Genomic DNA, 20,050 nt, shown 5'->3' with positions numbered 1-20,050 from the left:
GCTCTAGAAGGCGCAGAAGCTCACATGGTAATATCCAGCCTCCACAGACAGTCTGATTCCTGGGTTTGTTTTTTGCAGATTTATGTTTGCATGTTTTGAGACTGCGAATGGAATCAAACCTTTGTTTGGAAGACTGAGTCTACACTAAGCTGGCCAGAGTGGACCCTAGAGTTTTCTGGCCAACTTAAAGGAAGCTAGAGGAACACAGAGAGGACCAAGAATGGGTCTAAGATGTAGTAAGGTCTCTTTAATTGGGGAAGATGTAGAAGAGAGTGGAGGATCATTTCATGGTTGCTCTGTGTATCTCTCAGTTATTTCCCTAATATTTAACTCCCAAGTTCTATTTTTTACTAAAACAATAAAAGAATTCACAATATTTGGCATCCAACATGTGGCCTTAGACCATGCCAAAGCTACAGAGCTGCCACAGATGTACCCTTCTCCCCAGTGCCCCTCAACACGAGCTGGCTGTCATACAGGCTGCCCTGAGCACTAGCATGCTGTGACCTCAGCGCCACCAGCACTGCAGTACAGCAACTGTCAGCTGTGGTTTCTTTGCACTCCCTGGGCAGCCAAGCTCCCCCCGACAGCCAGCGGCTTGATCCCCTCCCATACTGTGTCCCAGTTATGTGGGTTCCTCCTACAGTCACCCCCTCTCCCTGTATGGCACATGAATAGTCATGGTGGCCCCCATCCAGTCATACAATTAGCACAGTTCGGGGCCCCCCAACAGCACACCCTCCCTGCTGGCAAATTAAACATAGTCGGAGTCAAACATTGTCATTGCAGCTGATTACACTCAGACAACTCCATCTACGCTATGGGTGTCAGCAGATATGGTGAGACCCTGGAAATTCTTGAAGGACAAAATAGTTTTAAAAAATTAAAAATAAATTTAAAAGAATAGGAAATTTTTCCCATGTTAAGAATTAGAAATACCACAATTCCTAGAGTTGGCACCCTGTTTAGTCCTACTATGAATGACTTGCAAATGGAAAATATAAATGAGGGGATAAACCATTTAGCTGGAATTGACCTAATATTTTTTGTAATTACTCTCAGTTTGGTAATTCATATTTTATCCTTAATATGGTTTGATAACTTTACCAAATATAAAAATTTGACTGATAATATACAAAACTTAGAAAGATTTATACTGATAAGATACAAGCCTTAGAAAGACTTACTAATGAAATGATAAAACTTTGACTGATAAGATACAATCCTCAGAAAGCCCTACTAATGAAAGTCAAAATATTCAGATGCAGACAGAAGAATTTAGAGCAGAACCTACCACACCATTGCATTATGAAATTGAATAGGAGTGGCCCAAGGTTATTAGAAAACCAGCTTTAGTTTATCCAGTTACCATACAAGAATGACTACTGGATAACAGGCATCCCCAAGGCTATGCAGAAGCTGGCTGGAATCCTGTAGAACTTTTAGATTTGAAGAGATTTAAGGAAGCAGTTATTTCATATGGTATGCATTCACCCTATGTGAAGCAGATGTTAAATTTGTGGTCAACTCTCAACAGAATTATCCCACAAGACTGGAAAGATTTAGCTACAGCAATATTGGAAGCTGGCCCTCAGTTAATAGAAAACATGGTGGAAGGAGAAAGCTAGGGTCCTAGAACAATGAGGTAGGGCTAGAGGTATGGAAATTTCTCACGATCAGCTTCTCAGTGAAGCTCAGTATGTTGGTCTGCAAAGACAGTCTAGACTTGATAATCATACCATGGCACTATGTCATATAGCAGCTTTGAATGCTTAGGACAGGGATGGAGAATCGGGTAAGAGGACTAGGTAAAAGAAGGCTTCACTGATTTTTTTCAAAGAATGACTTCAGCGGTAAATTGAATGATATCAGATCCAGAAGTTAGACAAATACTAATTGAATCTTTGGCTTTTGAAAATGCTAATTTGGAATGCAAAAGGGTGATTAGGACTTTAAAGGCAAAATTGTCCCCAGTAGATGAATGGATTAGAAATACAGCTGATACTGGATCTCATGCTTATGATGCTGCTTTGATAGAAAGGATTTTTATAAATTTTAAGAAAATCAAAATGTTAGCTGTTTTTAAATGTGATAAACAAGGTCATTTGAAAAGGGATTTAGACAACATATCCATAGAAACAAACTTTTTTTTTTCTAGAGATAATCCAAACAGAAAGTACAAATCAGGAGAGATCAATTATGAACTCTTGATTTTTTATTTTTTAAAACCTTCTTATTTAATTGTTTGGATAGGAATGTGTTATACATTTTTCCCACTCCTCTTCCCTCCTCCCCCCTCCCCTTCCACTGTTCCCCACACTCCCAATTTGCTCAAGAGATCTTGTCTTTTTTCTCCTTCCTAGGATGATCCATGTATGTCTCTCTTAGGGTCTTCTTTGTTACCTAGGTTCTCTGGGGTTGTGGCCTCTAGGCTGGTTGTCTTTTGCTTTATATCTAATGTCTACTTTTGAGTGAGTACAGAGTATATTTGTCTTTCTGGGTATGGGTTACCTCACTCAGGAAGGCTTTTTCTAGTACCATCCATTTGCCTGCCGATTTCAAGATGCCATTGTTTTTTTTACCGCTGAGTAGTACTCTATTGTGTAAATGTACCACATTTTCCTTATCAATTCTTCAGTTGAGGAGCATCTAGGTTTGTTTCTAGGTTCTGGTTATTATGAATAATTCTGCTATGAACATAGTTGAACACATATCCTTGTGGTGTGACTGTGTATTTGGGTATATGCCCAAAAGTGTTATTGCTGGGTCTTGAGATAGATTGATTCCCAATTTTCTGAACAACTGCCATACTGATTTCCAACGTTTGCACTCCCATCAGCAATGAACAAGTGCTCCCCTTACTTCACATCCTCTCCATCATAAGTTGTTATCAGAGTTTTTTGTCTTGGCCATTCTGACAGGTATAGTATGTTATCTCAGAACTGTTTTGATTTCCATTTTTCTGATGACTAAGGATATTGAGCATTTCTTTTGGCCATTTCAGATTTCTCTGTTGAGAATTCTCTGTTTAGATCTGTACCCAATTTTCTTATTGGATTATTTGGTCTTTTGATGTCTAGTTTCTTGAGATCTTTGTATAATGGAGCCACAGCCCCCAGCTAAACAAATTGGGCGTACACTGCCCTCCCCAATTGCTGTGCCAGCTTTCACACATGGTTCTAGATACAGATACTGGTTCATTCTGCTGAAACTATCATGGCCTAATGTCGCGGTCCCCCTCGTCCAGCAAGGAGGACGTGCAACACCGGAGCTCTTCTTGCTAAGCAGTTTATTCAGGACCTTGTTAACAATTGTAAAATCTCTCTCTCTCTCTCCCTCTCTCTCTTTTCCTCTCTCCCTGGGCAAACCTCTCCCAGCCCTTAAGTAGGCATGGGCAACCAACCCCGGATTGCCAGGTGGGCACTGCCCATAGGTCCACACATATGCAAGCAGCTGACAATCATTGCGTGATCACAGCGTAAGTCAGGTCTTAGCCATAATTAGGAGCTGATTATCAGATGTGGCTTCACACAGCTCGCTACAGCCTAAGATTAGGAAAATCACTCCACCTTCTAAATATGGTAAAGACATGGTCATTTGAAAGATTTTGGATCCACGAAGCACACACAGCTAGTATGCACCTCACACCGATGAGCAAGCAAATGGGGTGATGGCAGACCATTGCCTTCTGTGTGTTGAATTCCAGCCATATGAGTCTTCTCGTCACACTCGGTGGGCAGTAAGAGGGGAATCTGGTAGGCCAAAAGTGACCAGAACAAAGGAGAAGGTAGCCTATATTCTGGTGTCTGAGGTTACATGCAGATTCATTTTGTCACATATCACTGGGATCTTTTAAACCTTGGCCAGGAGATTTATAGGTGGAAACCAAAGTAAATAGAAGAGATTCGTCCACTAAGAAAAGTCTACAGTCAAACATTCTATGTATCGGTTATAATAACCCCTTGTCGTGATAGAGTTTCCTTGGTATTTTACCTTGTTGCCATGCCTGAGCATCCCCTGATATACTGTGTGTTTCATCAAAGTAGACCCATAACCAGCTAACTCAGAGTTTCCTTCTCTACCCACAGAGGCCCCTCATTTATCTCAAGGGTTCTTCTCAATCACGAACCACAATCTAAATTCCTATAATAAGTCAGAAACTCTTCCTTCTCTTCGGTCAGTACCTGATGAGTGTGGGGTGCAGGGGTGGAGATCATGGCTTGTCAACAGAGCTCCCAAAGAAAAATTTAGGGTTCAAATAATTTCACCCCATTTTTCAAAAGCCATGGTCACAGCACAGCTCAGTGGTGCATTTTTGGAGGTGCTGGGCTTCTGTGGGACAGTCTTCCTTCTTCTGGGATGCTCGCTTCCATCTAACAGAATTGACTAGGTAGCACTTGAATCAAATCCATCTTCACAAGGGTATGCAAGCCACACAGTCAAGGATGTATGTAACTGGAAGATGCCCGGTTCTCTTCCTGCCTTGAACTGATGAGTCGAGGCCTCCTGCCATGGACAGGAATCAGCTTCACTTTTCCAACAGCAAAGTGCTATCTGCCATTGCCTCTGAATTCTCCTCATGACCAGTCGATTCTCATGGGAAGTCCACTCCTCCCATAGACTCTGTGGCAAAAGCAGCTTATGAGAAATGTCTCACACAGTCATTGCTTTACTCTGAAATAGTCTCCCAGCTCTGTAAGTTCAAGTATAGATTTTTATTCCTGTGGGGCTTCACGACAGCCATTGTACCCTATCTTTCCAGCAGTGAGCATCCTGCAGGCCCTGTGCTTTGGAATCAAACAAGATGGCCCAGTGGATGTTTCAGCGACATCCTAATGCTGCTCAACTTACAAAAGGAGCAAATCACCTTCCTATTCAGAGAGCACTTCTCTGCTGGCATCTTCAACAGAGGCCATTAGTGACTTGGTGACTAAGAAATCTCAGCAAACCTTTGCTGATGTCCTGTACTTACCATGAGTCTTTGCATCTATGTAGCTGGGCCCTAACGTCTTCCTCGGGGGAGGGAGTGAGAAGGTGCAGTGTCAACGCCTCAGACAGCAGGGATCAGGTAGAAGGCATAAGCAGACTAGTTTATTTAACAATGGGGGAAAACTTATATACCCTAGGCATTCTGATTCATTGATATCATGTGGTCAGCTTTCATTGGCTAGGTAGGCATGGTCAGGACCTCTGACAGCACCAGGCAGACTCCAGGTTGGCTCCTCTTGTAGGCCTTAATTCCTACACACCCACCCTTTTTTATGTATTACATGGGCGCTTAGCAGGAGTCAGAAATCTTTGCTCAGGCCTTGTTGACACCTCCTCAGGAGGGCTCAGCAACTGGCCTATCCCTGCCTTTGGTCAGCCTGCCAAAGCTCTTACCCATCATTGACTACCATCCCTCGAAGAGCATTCATTTCATTCCTGGAGAGCTACCAGGGTGTGGTGGGGTGGATTTCAGATAACCAGGCATGCATAACCTCCTGCAGAGGACACGAGAAGGGTGCCTAAGTGTCATTAACACCTGAAGAGTAGCCTTAGTTGCTGTCCACTGATTTTGGGTCTGCTCCACGAGACATTTAAACAGAATGAGGATTAACAATACCAGTCTGCCAATTAATGCATCTGTGAGCATCTGGAAGGATCAAATAGCCTCTTAAATTATGCCAAATCTTTTTAAAAAAATGAAGCATCAAAGGTCATAACCTCTGCCCTTAGTAAGTGAACTTGTTTGAGGGGGCAATGAGAGGTAAAAAATGGGGGACAGTATAAATGTTACTCATCCTGGGTGATTCCCTTATTGACAGAGGCAGACTAATCCATGGCCGGGCACACATCTCCTACCAGGGCCCACTTTGACACTGTGTCAATCTGAGGAGAAACACAGCATACCCGCTCCCACAGGTTAGCAGGGGAGCTGGCAGCTGCTACCGGAGGAAGATAGGGTCTCCCCATCTCACCAGGGACAGGACGTGTTCCTTGGCAGAGATGCCCAGTGCTTGTAAGCTGGGCCAAGCCCCTTGTCATCAAAACTGAGAAAGTTCATATGGAAAAGAACCTCTGTGGTGGTCAGATGAGGATCCCAGCCTCTGGTGAGATAGTCCTGGCGAACAGCTCCTTAAGGTCTCTGTTGGTCCTCTCCACAGTGGCTTGTCCCCGTGGACTGCAAGGGAGGCCAGTGGAATGGAAAATGTCCTGGAAATGGGAAATCTTTATGGGAAATCTTCCAAGATACCAGGAAGTCATTGATGCCCATGGACTGGAATGCCTGGGTGCTGGGAAGATATATAAGCTCTTCCCCACTGTTAAATAAACAAGTCTGCTGCACACCTTCTACCTGACTCCCAGATTCTGTGATATTGCACGGCACCTTCTCACCCCCTCCCCAGAGGAAGAAGTTAGGGCCCAGCAACATCAGGCACCTGGAGCAGGGACGTCTAACATAGGTCTTGAACTTGCCCGCTCAGAGCCCTTTTCTTCGTTACAGCTGTAATTTTTGGGTTGTGCCTGGAACAGGTCTTAGTTGTCTCTCTCTCCTCACTCCCAGCACTGGACAGCACCCACCAGACAGTGTATTTTCAGTGAAAAGGCCCCTCAGTCCCTTCAGCAGATAAGCGCTGGGACCCCCATTCTTTCCTTCCTTTGTGTTGTGTCTCATATTTGTCTGCCTATCCGGTTAGGAAGGCACATTTTTTTCTGTTTCAGTTCACCCAGCACCTCCATATAAGAGCTGACCATCCCACAGGAGGGTAGAACCAAGGCTTGGCTCCCAAATGCCACCCCTCCTTCAGAGACACCATGTGGGCATTCAGCTATGGTCTAAAGAGCCACAAAATCTCCCCCCCCCCATAAAGGTTGAATACAATTTCCTACCCCTGTTGACTATGTCTCCCTTTACAGAATGGTCACCTCTCCACCTCGTCCAGGTCTGACGACAGCTCAGGTCTGAGGGGCCTGCTACAGAGAGTGCAACTCTTGCTGCCGCCTTTGGCCCATGCTCACTGCTCATTTCCTTCCAGCCCTGTCAGTGGTCAGTGATAACCTCTGTGAGCCTCACAGCTTGTTGGAGGCCCTGATCCTGCTGAGTTCCTACCATGGGCAGCTGCCCATGCCTGCCCCAGCCTGCCTTAGTGCAGGATCCTTGCGACAGGCCGGGTTGCCACTCAACTTCATGTGGCATTGGTGGCCTATTGAGTCTACCATGTCGCTCCTGTACTCCTCACCCTACTTTTATGACCCACCCAGAGGCTGACCCACTGAGAGTGTGGGTCCTTGTCCAGCCCGTTACTTATAACACATAAAGATGATATCCCACTCAGCAGGTCCGGTATCCCTTGTTTGGAGAACTGCCAATGGTGTGCTGGAATGGTGGTCACAAGAGAGCTGTGCTGCCTGCATGAAACTCAAGAATAGTGTGCAGCCCAGTAACAGTGAGGATTGCCCCTTCAGACAGCAAGTCACTTCGCGCACCAATGCCAGAGCACATACTCAACACACACTTTCTTCACCATCAAGTAATGCCCCAGACCCTTGTGTGAAGGAGGCTGTGCTGAGTGCTCTCAAAGAGAAGAAGCAAAGGAAAGTGGAGGAAGATGACAGCTAGCCAGCTATTCCTCCCAGGCCAGGAAAATAAGAGGTGCTATGATAGCAGGGGGAGTGGGCATTTAGCATTTGATGCCCTAGTGGCCAACGGGGTCCCTGCTGCATTTGTGCCTAAGCCTGGCTCCCTGAAGAGAAGTCTGGCTTCCCAGAGCTCAGATGATCACGTGTACAGTCCCCTACCTCGTCTGTGAGCTCCCTGGATAATACATGCACAGGAGGCATCCCCAGCACCAGCCGCACTGCTATTACCAGTTCCTACACATCCTGGTAGTATTTGCCCATGATAGCACAGCCTACATTCTGCCTCCCCCCACCCTATCATAGCTTCTCAGCATAATCCTTAAATTCAGAATGCTGTTCTTCACTCCATGGGCAGCTCTGGACCACAGTGAGACCACTGCTCAGTAAGAGGGGACAGTGGAGGAAGATTTGTTCTAGCCTCATTTCTGCTGCTCTGATAAAATGCTGAGGAAAGAGGCAAAGGATGGGAAGAAAGGGTTTGCGTTAGCTCACAATTTCAGGATACAGTCACTTATTTCAGCGAGGTCAAGGCAGCAGGAACTTTACACACTTAGTCACATCACATCTACCCTTAACAGCAGAGAAAATGAATGCACGCATGCTCGTTAGTGCTGAGCTCACTCTCTGCACTCACACTGTCCAGGATCCCTGCCTAAGGAACAGTGCTGTGTCCTCATGCATCAATTGACTTAATCATCAAGACAATCCCCTACTGAAGGAACACAGGCCAACCTGATCTGGACACTGTATCCTTCATGGAGACTTCATTTCCAAGGTGATTCTACAGTGTGTCATATTGACAATTAAAACTAAGTATCCCAGTGAGGATGAGAGAAAGAATCCAGATGGGGAAAACAAGAAGGTGGAGAGGACTCAGCACAGGTCAGAGGTCAGCTGTGTGCATTGTACTAATGTACTTTGGGGGTTCCAGCCTTTCGGTTCATAATGTGGCTGAGAATGGAACCCGCAAAAGTAAATGGGCATAGAAGCTCTGATTCCAGAAACCTTAGCTAATGAAGACTTTCTAATCTCATGGGCATCCTGACTTAGATGAATGCAGTAAGTCAGTAACCAGATTCCAAAATAAATAAGGGGGCACCTGGATTTGAACCAGGGACCTCTTGATCTGCAGTCAAATGCTCTACCCCTGAGCTATACCCCCACTGGTACCAGTATGCCCAGTTAATACATTTCATCTGTGTGGTGATAAATTCTGACTATAAACTTAAATTACAGGTCCCCTCAGATCTGCTTCCCAGAAGCAGCCAGACCTGACTGGTGAGATGCCTTCCTCAGCTCTGCAGCTTTCCAGGGCAGAATCCGACTTTCTGTGGGGTATGGAGTTACTCACGTGCAGCACAGTCTTCTTCACACACGGGTCTGGGGCATTACTTGATGGTGAAGAAAGTGTGTGTTGAGTATGTGCTTTGGCATTGGTGCGCAAAGTGACTTGCTGTCTGAAGGGGCATTCCTCACTGTTACTGGGCTGCACACTTTGATGAGCATCATCAGCCAAGGAACTTAGAGGAGCAGTCTGCAGACCTGCGCCCATTTCACCCTGCTCTTCTAGGTTAGCTACTCAGCTGGCCAACAGCCTTCAACCAGGGCCCCATCACCCTCTCCTCCTTCCCTGAAGACAGAGTGGGCTGTCACTCAAGGTTCTCACAGGGCCCAGCAGGCACTGGAGCAGCAACACTGCAGGTCCCTCTCTCCCGGGTACAGCAGCTGAGCCGGGCTTTAGCTTTTCAGGAGCAAGTGAGCAGGGGGCTCTTGAAAGGGAAAAAGCTCACGTGAGTAACTCCATACCCCACAGAAAGTCGGATTCTGGAATTTATTTCCTTAGTTCTGAACGCATGTTCAGCAGACAGTCATAGAGGGAGAAAATTTATGGTTTGGCCTCCTTTCCGGTTCCTGGACACCGAATGTTTGTATGGATGCTGAGCCTGGGACATCTGAAAGAATTTGTCAACATATTCCTTACTTCTCTTTAAGAATACAACAGAACCAGAAATACTTGATATATGCAGGAGGAATGGAGACATTCAATAAGAGTAGAAGGGACACTGAGCTTGTGGGAAGAGATGGGAGGTAGCCATCCATCTACATGATGAGCTGGCCTGTCACTCCCAGCTCTGCTAAGGACAATAATGGAATAAACAGAAGAAACACAGTACTGAGTGTGTGTGATAACTCCATGGGCAGAAATATAAAGAATTAATCCTATGATAGGGAACATCTAGATTTGAATCAGGGACCTCTTGATCTATATTCAAATACTCGACCACTGTTCCTTGTCCCTTCCCTGTAAGATATGTTAAGTAAGTGCCTTTGGCCTTTATATTCACACTCAACACTGCTAAAACTTACTGTTAATTTCTACTCAACTCTTTTTTGTTCTAAGACAAGGTTTCTCTGTGTAGCACTGACTATCCTGGAACTCACTCTTTAGACCAGGCCAACCCTGAATTCATACTCGCTTTACAGACTACACTGGCCTGGAACTCACAGATATGCGCATGCCTCTGACTCTGGAATGTTAGGAAAAAGTATGCGCCACCTCCGCCTGACTCTACTCATCTCCTAAGACCTGGCAAGACAGCAATGTTGCCTAACCAAACCGAGCCCAGACAATTACCTCTATACTCTCCAGCGTGATGGAGGTGGGTCATCTTTCTATCTGTTGTTTCATTGGTTAAGTAATAAAGAAACTGCCTTGGCCCCATTTATAGGCCAGCCCTTAGGTGGGTGGAGTAAACAGAACAGAATGCTGGGAGAAAGAAGCCGAGTCAGGGAGTCGCCATGATTCTCCCACTCCAGAAAGACGCAGGTTAAGATCTTCCCTGGTAAGCCAGCTCGTGGTGCAACACAGAATATTAGAAATGGGTTAGATCAATATGTAAGAGCTAGCCAATAAGAGACTGGAACTAATGGGCCAGGCAGTGATTAAAAGAATACAGTTTCCATGTAATTATTTCGGGGCATAAGCTAGCCATGCGGGCGGCTGGGTGCCGGAGACGCAGCCCCACCGCTCCTATTACAACAGAGAGCCCTGCCGCTCTTATTACAACAGAGTGGCACCCAACGTGCTAATGAACTCCACGTAAAACCTGAGAGGGCTTGAAAAGGAGAGAGAGAGAATTTAAGACAGCTTTTTGCTGTTTGTGGGTTGCGTGTGGCAAGGAAATTATCCTGACTCAGCAGCAGGAAAAAACTGACTGTTTTAAAATGCCGGCTTTCTGGGCTGTGCCGCCATTGCGATCTCTGTCTGGCTCCTGCAGGAGACAGAGCTTTTGAATGGAGCATTTGGAGTAAAGTGCTACGATTTGTTTGATGGCAACTATACTCACTGTGTGCCTAAAAGGAAGTCATTTTGTGCTGCGGCTCAGAGGCACAAACAGCTCCACCATGCTACTGGTGCAATGTGCAAGGATCAGAGGCACGAGCGGCTCCGCCATGTTGGACTGGGCGGGGCAAGCAGGCAGTACCTGTTTTTGACCTAGGAATGTCACAGCTTAGATTCTTAAGCGCTTAGCGATTTAAAAGCACAAAACAAAGTGCTCCTGGATACTAAAAAAATTACAGATTCACAATAGAACTGATTCAGACACTGTTGGATGAATGTACGTAGGCTTGAGAGAGAGAAAAAAATATATAGAAAGAATAAAGTTAATGTCTTTAAAAAAAAGGGTAAAGTCTTTAAAGAGACAGAGTACAGATAGTTATAGATTAAAAGAAATAAAGAAAAATAAGCCACGTAAAAATGGAAAATTCACAGAGAGTCTGGATTCTTTGTATTATTGTGTTTTCTTTAAAATTTTTGACTGTAAAGGAGCTAAGTGCAGAGAGACATTTCATTATATGGGCTGCCAAGCTAAACCAAAATGGATACAAGGGTATTATGATTTCAGAATATGGGTTTAAGGATATGATGCTTTGGAGAGGGTCTTCTTTTGTTTTCACAGAGGATGCGACCCTGTGGATTTCTTCTATCCCAATATGGTATGATAGACCACGCCCTCCTGAAAGGTTACTGTGAACACCTTCAGAAAATTACTTCACTCAACTGCTGACTGAGATGACCCTGACACACAGGTTACACCATGAAAGATCTGAATACAGCGCCCCCATTCAGCAGGAAGCAGTTTGGAGAGAAAAAAAACTGCGCCCATATTCCCAAATATTGTTTATGAATATTCTTTTACATTTAAAGGGGGATATGATATAGATATGAACAATTTGCATTTGTATAGATTTTAAGGTCAATTTTGTTATATGTATATGTATTTCTGATCTTGATTAAGGTATTGTGATTGTGTAGTTCATTTAAAAATGTAATGTATAATTAGGAAATATAGGTTGCTAATGGATAATCATAAATAATAGTCAAGCTTGTAGTCATGTTAGTTAGATTTTCTAGATGTGCATAAATATATTTCAGCTAGATAGGCATTCTTCATATCTTTCAAAGACTGCAGAATATGGCATTTAATGTTTTAAAAACTTAGGGCTTTTTATGAAAATGAGACACATCTGCTCCTGACAGCACCAATCTACTTCAAGAGGAAGATGGGCATCAAAGAGGCTCCTTATGGAGTTTGATAGCCATTTGGACAAGAAACTGCTCTTGCATGGACTGATGCATAAACTGGACACAAAGAACCAGCAGAGAGAGGACTGCTGAACTTGCCTAAAGGTGAGATGGTCTTTCGGGGTTCCTGACTCATGAAAGAGTCTGCAAGACATTCTGCAGGACACAGCAAAAAGTGACTAAACTGTCTTTGGAATTTCCTGCTTGATGAAAATGTCTGCTGGATACTATGGGCCTGAAGGCCGAAGATGGATGCCCCAACGGTACAAACGAAACTTTGGGTGACTGTACAGGCAGCGAGATGGCTCTGTCATTTCTAGAGTTTTGGATCTCTTGTTTGCTTAGGTAATATTATATCCTTCTGGAGTCTTTGATGGAGTTGAAGAATGGTTAGTTATAGTTTTCCTTAGTTATGATAAAGGATAAAATAGATATAAATATTGTAACTGTAATTCTTGCTTGATAACTGTTATATGTAATTTTACTATGTCAAAGTGAACGCCTTTCTTTTTTGTTTAAACAGAAAAAGGGGAAATGATGGAGGTGGGTCATCTTTCTATCTGTTGTTTCATTGGTTAAGTAATAAAGAAACTGCCTTGGCCCCATTTATAGGCCAGCCCTTAGGTGGGTGGAGTAAACAGAACAGAATGCTGGGAGAAAGAAGCCGAGTCAGGGAGTCGCCATGATTCTCCCACTCCAGAAAGACGCAGGTTAAGATCTTCCCTGGTAAGCCAGCTCGTGGTGCAACACAGAATATTAGAAATGGGTTAGATCAATATGTAAGAGCTAGCCAATAAGAGACTGGAACTAATGGGCCAGGCAGTGATTAAAAGAATACAGTTTCCATGTAATTATTTCGGGGCATAAGCTAGCCATGCGGGCGGCTGGGTGCCGGAGACGCAGCCCCACCGCTCCTATTACAACAGAGAGCCCTGCCGCTCTTATTACAACACCAGCGTCTCCAACTCAACCCCGTGTTCTCATGTCAGCACTCACACACACACACACACACACACACACACACACACACACACACACCTGGAGACATGGGGACATAAGCTACTACAAAGGACTTCAGATTTACATGTCTGATTTCTTCAGTTATATACAAGCCCTCAGGGTGTAGAGATCCTGCCTAACTTCTCTGGGGAGCCATGTGGTACCTGCATTTGAAGACATCTCTCCAGCCCATGGATGACCTATGTGTTAGCCCTGAGGGTGGCTCCTGGGGAGATGGTGAAGATGTCTCTTCAGGCCTGAGTGGGTCACCCAGGAGATCTGACAGCAGAGCAGGAGGACAGAGGATCAGGGGATGCTGAAGCTGTGGACCCTACCCTGTCCTTCAGATCTGTCGCCACTACACAAACTCATTGCCATGAGTTTTAATTAACCGATATGGCATAATTAAATTGTTTTGAATACTCAATAATATTTTTAAAAATATTTTTTTTAAAAAAACAAAACATGCATTCTCCTGAATCCTCTTCTTATTGTTCCTGTCCCCCAAAGGGAGCCATTCTCCAAAGGCTTAGCTATCTCTTCTTCTCTGCCTGTGCACTTACATAAACTACATACAGCATGGGATGTCCTAGTTAGTCAGGGCAGACATCAGTAACTGACTGACTTGTAGATGACGATTATAATTTCCATGCCTTCTTCCATTCTCAGTATCCTATTCCATTCCTGATCCAAGATTTAGTTGGATGAACTTCTATGTTTTTATCACTATGATTTATTAACACTGTGTAGTTGATGTGTGTCATTCTAAACAGGACAAAGACATCTAGTAGAGCTTTTGTTTGTCCTGAAGCTAATGACAACCTTATGTTTAAACTGTTTTATTTACTTTAAACACCTATATCTTCCACAAACCTTGAGTTCTCTACGAAATACTTTTCAGAACAATTTTCCATGCACGGAAATGTCTCTACTGTCTAATGAATATTCTCCTTTCTGTCTTCCAGGAGTGACCTGGGCTCCTGCTCCTTTTGTTCCAGCTGCCCCCAATCTGCTGCATGGTCAGTGCCCTGCGACTTCCTTCGCCTCCACCATGACCTGCTTCTGCTCCACCACCTCTTTTGTGTGTATGTCTCTCTTTCCCAGGTGCCAACTTCTTGAATGTTTAACAAAATGACATTCCTTTTGGGAGATGAGCCCCTTCTGTGAGAGGTGAATAGAAGTAAAATGTCTAGCCTTTGTTTCCATGTTAAGACCTATATATAACTCTTGGTGTTTTTGATTTTAGCCATTCTGACAGGTGTAAGATGGTATCTCAAAGTTGTTTTGATTTGCCATTTCCCTGATTGCTAAGGAGGTTGAACATGACCTTAAGTATCTTTCGGCCATTTGAACTTCTTCTGTTGAGAATTCTCAGTTCAGTTCAGTACCCCATCCTTTAATTGGGTTATTCAGAATTTTAATATCTAGTTTCTTGAGGCCTTTTTTTTCTGATGCAGGGTTGGTGAAGATCTTCTCCCAGTCAGTAGGTTGCCTTTTTGCCTTTGCTTTACAGAAGCTTCTCAGTTTCAAGAGGTCCCATTTATTCATTGTTGCTCTTATTGTCTATGCTACTGGGGTTATACGTAGGAAGTGGTCTCCTGTGCCCATGTGTTACAGACTACTTCCCATTTTCTCTTCTATCAGGTTCAGTGTGGTCAGATTTATATCGAGGTCTTTAATTCATTTGGACTTGAGTTTTGTGCATGGTGATAGATATGGATCTATTTTCATTCTTCTACAGGTTGACATCCATTTATGCCAGCACTATTTGTTAAAGATGCTCTCTTTCTTCCATTGTATAATTTTATCTCCTTTGTCGAAAATCAGGTGTTCATAGGTTTGTGGATTAATATCTGGGTCTTCGATTCAATTCCATTGGTCAACGTCTCTGTGGAAATTTTTAATAAATAAATAAATAAATAAAAGACCCATAACTCTTCCCACACACTGTACTGATGGTCAGGACACTTAATTTAAATAGTTTTTCATAAAATAATCTGGCTGTTTGAATGAGAGCAGCCCATATAGGTTCATATATTTGAACGTTTGGTCCCTACTTGGTGAACTGTTTAGGAAGGATTAGGAGGTGTGACCTCGTTAGAGGAGATGCATTGGGAGGGGCTTTGTGGTCTCAGAATCCCATATCAGACCCAGTCTTACTGTCTGTCTCCTGTTTGTGAATCAGATGTAAGCTGTCAGTCACTGCTACAGTGCCATGCCTGCCACCATGCTTCCCACCATGATGATCATGGACTAACCTCAGGTATTGTAAGCAATGTCCCCATTAAATGTTTTCTTATAAATTGCCATGATCATAGTATACTTCCATGACAAAGTAACAGTATAGTAACTATATATGTAACACTATAGTAACACAGAATAGCAAATGAGAAATTGGTATCAGGGCCTGGATTATTGCTATGACAAGTCTGACCATGCTGCTTGTTGGAAGAATGTGGAAGATATTGAAAATTTGGATCTGAAAAGCAGTTACATAGTTTAAGTGGGGCTCAACTGGCCATAGTAATAGGAACTTGGAAAAAAGTAGTGCTCAGAGCAATGTGGTTACAGAGGTACAGCTCGACTATTTCAGAGATGAAGAATATTAGCATTATTATCATATATGAGCAAAGGATGTGGCCGTTTGTTGCCCTTGACTAAAAATCTGCCAGAGGCTAAAGTGAAGAGTCTTGGACTGATGTTGCTGGCAGAAGAGATTCCAGGACATCTTAGTGTTGACTGTCACATGGTTATTACTGATCACTCTCATGCAGATCTACAATGGAAAGGACCAATAGGGGCAAAACCAAATACAAAGTAGAGTAGTCCAGCCAGCCACTTAGGCCGCATGGAGGTCCTAGCCTCACCACTTAGCAGTTTGCTCATGCAGACAAAATAGACTAAAAGATAAGCATTAAATAGATCCAGATAGAAAATCCTATACATAGGTTCCAGTGTGTTTTACAATATGCCTAGGCTTAAGAAAGAAAAGAAAATGGGTATAGACAGTCACCAATAGAAATGATTTTTAAAAACAGTCTTTAGAAACATTAAAAGTGACATCTTGAATTTTGCATGCAAATGGATGGAAATAGAAAACACTATCCTGAGTGAGGTAACCCAGACCCAAAAAGATGAATATGGTATGTACTCACTCATAAGTGGATTCTAGCCATAAATAAAGGACATTGAGCCTATAATTCGTGATCCTAGAGAAGCTAAATAAGAAGGTGAACCTAAAGAAAAACATATAGTTATCGTCCTGGATATTGGAAGTAGACAAGATTGCCAGGCAAAAATTGGGAACTTGGGGGTGGGGGTGGTGTAGGGGTAAGGGGAGATGGGGAGAGAAAAGTGAGAAGGGGAGGATGGGGAGAGCTTGGGGAAATGGGATGGTTGGGATCAAGGAAGGGTGGATATGGAAGCAGGGAAGTATATATCATAATTAAGGGAGTCATTTTAGGGTTGGCAAGAGACTTGACTCTAGAGGGGTTCCCAGGTGTCCAAGGAGATGTCCCCAGCTAGTGGCTAGTGCCTTGGGCAGCTGAGGAGAGGGAGCCTGAAATGGCCCTATACTATAGCCATACTGATGAATATCTTGCATATCACCATAGAACCTTCATTTGGCGAAGGATGGAGATAAAGACAGAGACCCACATTGAAGCACTGGACTGAGCTCCCAAGGTCCAAATGAGAAGCAAAAGGAGGGAGAACATGAGCAAGGAAGTCAGGACTGCAAGGGGTACACCCACCAACTGAGACGGTGGGGCTGATCTAATGGGAGCTCACCAAGGCCAGCTGGACTGGGACTGATGGAGCATGTGATCAAACCGGACTCTGAACATGGCGGACAATGAGAGCTGACTGAGAAGCCAAGGACAATGGCACTGGGTTTGATCCTACTGCATGTACTGGCTTTGTGGGAGCCTAGTCTGTTTGGATGCTCACCTTCCTAGACCTGGATGGAGGGGGGAGGACCTTGGACTTCCCACAGAGCAGGGAACCCTGTCTGCTCTTTGGACTGGAGAGGGAGGGGGAGGAAGACTGGGAGAAGGGGGAAGGGAAATGGGAGGGGGGGAGGAGGTGGAAATTTTTAATAATAATAATAAAATAAAGAAAAAAAACAAACAAGAGAAAAAAGTCACCTTAGGCTGAGAAATACACAGGAAGTCTGCATTCTGTATAGTACTGTGTTGGTTTTTGAATTTTTTTCACTCCTGATGGGTAAGAGACAGCTGTTGGGAGCCATGGAATTGTGAGCAAGACTGCAGGATTGAGTCAGCCTAAATACTTTAGGGCTATCTTAACTTTAAAATAGAAGTCAAAAAACATATTTGTCAAATGGAAATAAAAAATGCTTTGGAGTAGAGTTTTTGCTTTTGTTTCCCAGGAGAAAAGAGGCTGTGGATTCCTTCAGGAGTAATACTGATCAGGTTTGATCAGGTGAGACCTCCTGAATAATGACAGGTAACATCACAATAATGCCATAGGAGTTTGCTTACTTTGTAGCAAGGTTAGCCATTTGGGCAAGAAACTGCTTTTGCCTGGTCTGTTTAACTATGTGCTGTATAAACTGGACAATTAGGACACACAGGAAAGTAACTGCTGAACTTTGCCAAAACAAGGTGGGATGGTCCTTCAGAGTTTCTGCTTCATGAAAGAGTCAGTCAGATATTCTGCAGGACACAGGGGAAAGCAACTGACAAACTTTGACAATAAAAGGTAGGACAGCCTTCATCTTTCCAGCTTCACTGAAAAGTCTGCCAGATACTCTTGTCTTATAGATTGAAGATGCCCCAACATTGCAAAGGAACTTTGGGCAACAGTCCAGGCATGTTTCTGTTGTTAGGTGATATTAATTTCTTCTGGGGTCTTTGATGGAGTTGAATATTAAATAATTAGAGTTATAGTTTTCCTTAGTTATGATAGAAAGTAAATTAGGTATAAAACTTTAGAGTCATTTAGATGGATGGTGGAATGTTTTTTCTGAATTTGCTAAATAGAAATGAGTTGGATATTGTAAATGTAATTCTTACATGATAACTGTTCCCATTGTATATAGATTTACCATACAGTTCTTTAAAGAGGATCTGCCACCAAACACTTAAATGTTGTTTGTGTGCAACCCAGAGACATGCTTCTTGGTGGTGGCACAAACCTAGAAACTCCACAGAGTTGTGGTAAAAAATGTGGCTCCTGCCAGTACCTCAGCCATGAAGCTGGACTCTCAGGAAGCCAAGGAATTGGGCGGATCCAGCTGTCAAAGCAGCAGCTTTAATCCTAGCCATATCACTTAGCAAATTAAAGACTCATGTGGTCAGAAAAAGAGAGATATACAGTAAAGACAGATTCAGAAGAAAAACAAACTCTAAATGGTTTATAATGTGTTTTAAAATATACATAGGCTGGGGAAAGAAAAGAAAACGAATATAGAAAGTCCTCAAAAAAAAAATAGAAATAGAGTGGTTGGATGTGGCCTTTAATCCCAGCACTTGGGAAGCAGAGGTGGGTGGATCTCTGTGAGTTCAAGGAAAGCTGGGTCTACAGAGTGAGATCTAGGACAGCAAAAGATACACAGAGAAACCCTGTTCAAAAAACCACAAATTAAAAAATAGAAGTCAAAGAAAGAGTTAAAAAAGAAGTCATGTAATGAGGGAAAAATACACAGAGAGTCTGAATTATGTGTATTATTGCATTTTCTTTGAATTTTTTGACTGTGAATGAGCTAACTACAGAGAGACATTTTATTATACAGGCTGCTAAGCTAAACTAACATATATATTTTAAAGCTATTTTGACAAACTTCCAATATAGGCAGAACAAATCTTCAAATTTCCTGCTTCACTGAAAAGTCTGCCAGGTATGATAAGCCTATAAGCTGAATATGGATGCCCAAACATTACAAAAGAACTGTGGGTGACTATCCAGGCAGTGAGATGTCTCTCTCAATTCTAAAGTTTTGGAAGTTGCTTACAATGAACTTCCTGTTTAGGTAATATTGTAACCTTCTGGAGTCTTAGAGTTGAAGACAGTTATAGTTTTCCTTAGTTAAAAGATAAATTAGATATGAAACTTTAGACTCACAAAGAAATATTGTAACTGTAATTCTTGCTGGATACCTGTTTTGGTATATATAATTTTACTATGTTAAAGTTAAAACCTTCCTTTATATTTAGACAGAAAAAGGGAGATGATGTGGGATTCCCCTCTGTAGGCTGTAGAATATGTTTTACTATCATTAGTTAATAAAGAAGCTTCCTTTGGACTATGGCAGGGCAGAAGATAGCAAGGCAGGAAAATCCAAGCAGAGACAGAGGAGGAAAAAAGGCGGAGTCTCAGAGATGCCATGTAGCTGCTGAAGGAGAAAGACACTGGAACAATACTGGTAAGCCACAGCCTCGTGGCGATACACAGATTAATAGAAATGGGATAATTTAAGATGTAAGAGCTAGTTAGAAATATGCCGAGCTGTTGGCCAAACAGTGTTGCAACTAATATAGTTTCTGTGTGATTATTTGGGTCTGAGGGTCAGAAGACAGAAACACAATCTCCTTTTACAGACAGTTAGCACTGATCTTTTAAAACTTTACGGAAACCAACTACTTTAAAGCTTTCTAAAATATATGTCTAAAGAATAGGGATTTAAATGCCAGTAAATAAAGCTCCCAGAGCCAAGAATGGGTTATATCCTGTTGAACTGGTGGCCAACGTCCCATGGAACCTCCCACTGCAAAAAACCATACCAGCTATTCCAAAGACTATTATTGATTCTTCTACACAACCGGATGGTAAGGCCCTATGGCTTAAGAAAAAATATTTCTTTACAATATAATCATTAAT

General features: G+C 43.1%; 1 non-coding gene across 1 annotated transcript; it reads right to left on the bottom strand.

The window, feature by feature from the left end:
- Nucleotides 1–8,713: 8,713 nt before the first annotated feature.
- Trnac-gca (transfer RNA cysteine (anticodon GCA)) lies at nucleotides 8,714–8,785 on the bottom strand. Its single transcript has one exon. It is a non-coding gene; the product is annotated as a tRNA-Cys (tRNA).
- Between the last annotated feature and the right edge of the window lie 11,265 nt (nucleotides 8,786–20,050).

This window comes from Chionomys nivalis, chromosome 1, assembly GCF_950005125.1.
Source record: "Chionomys nivalis chromosome 1, mChiNiv1.1, whole genome shotgun sequence".
Taxonomy (NCBI): domain Eukaryota; kingdom Metazoa; phylum Chordata; class Mammalia; order Rodentia; family Cricetidae; genus Chionomys; species Chionomys nivalis.
The sequence above is the reverse complement of the archived record's forward strand: the minus strand, read 5'-3'. Positions and strand labels throughout refer to the sequence as shown.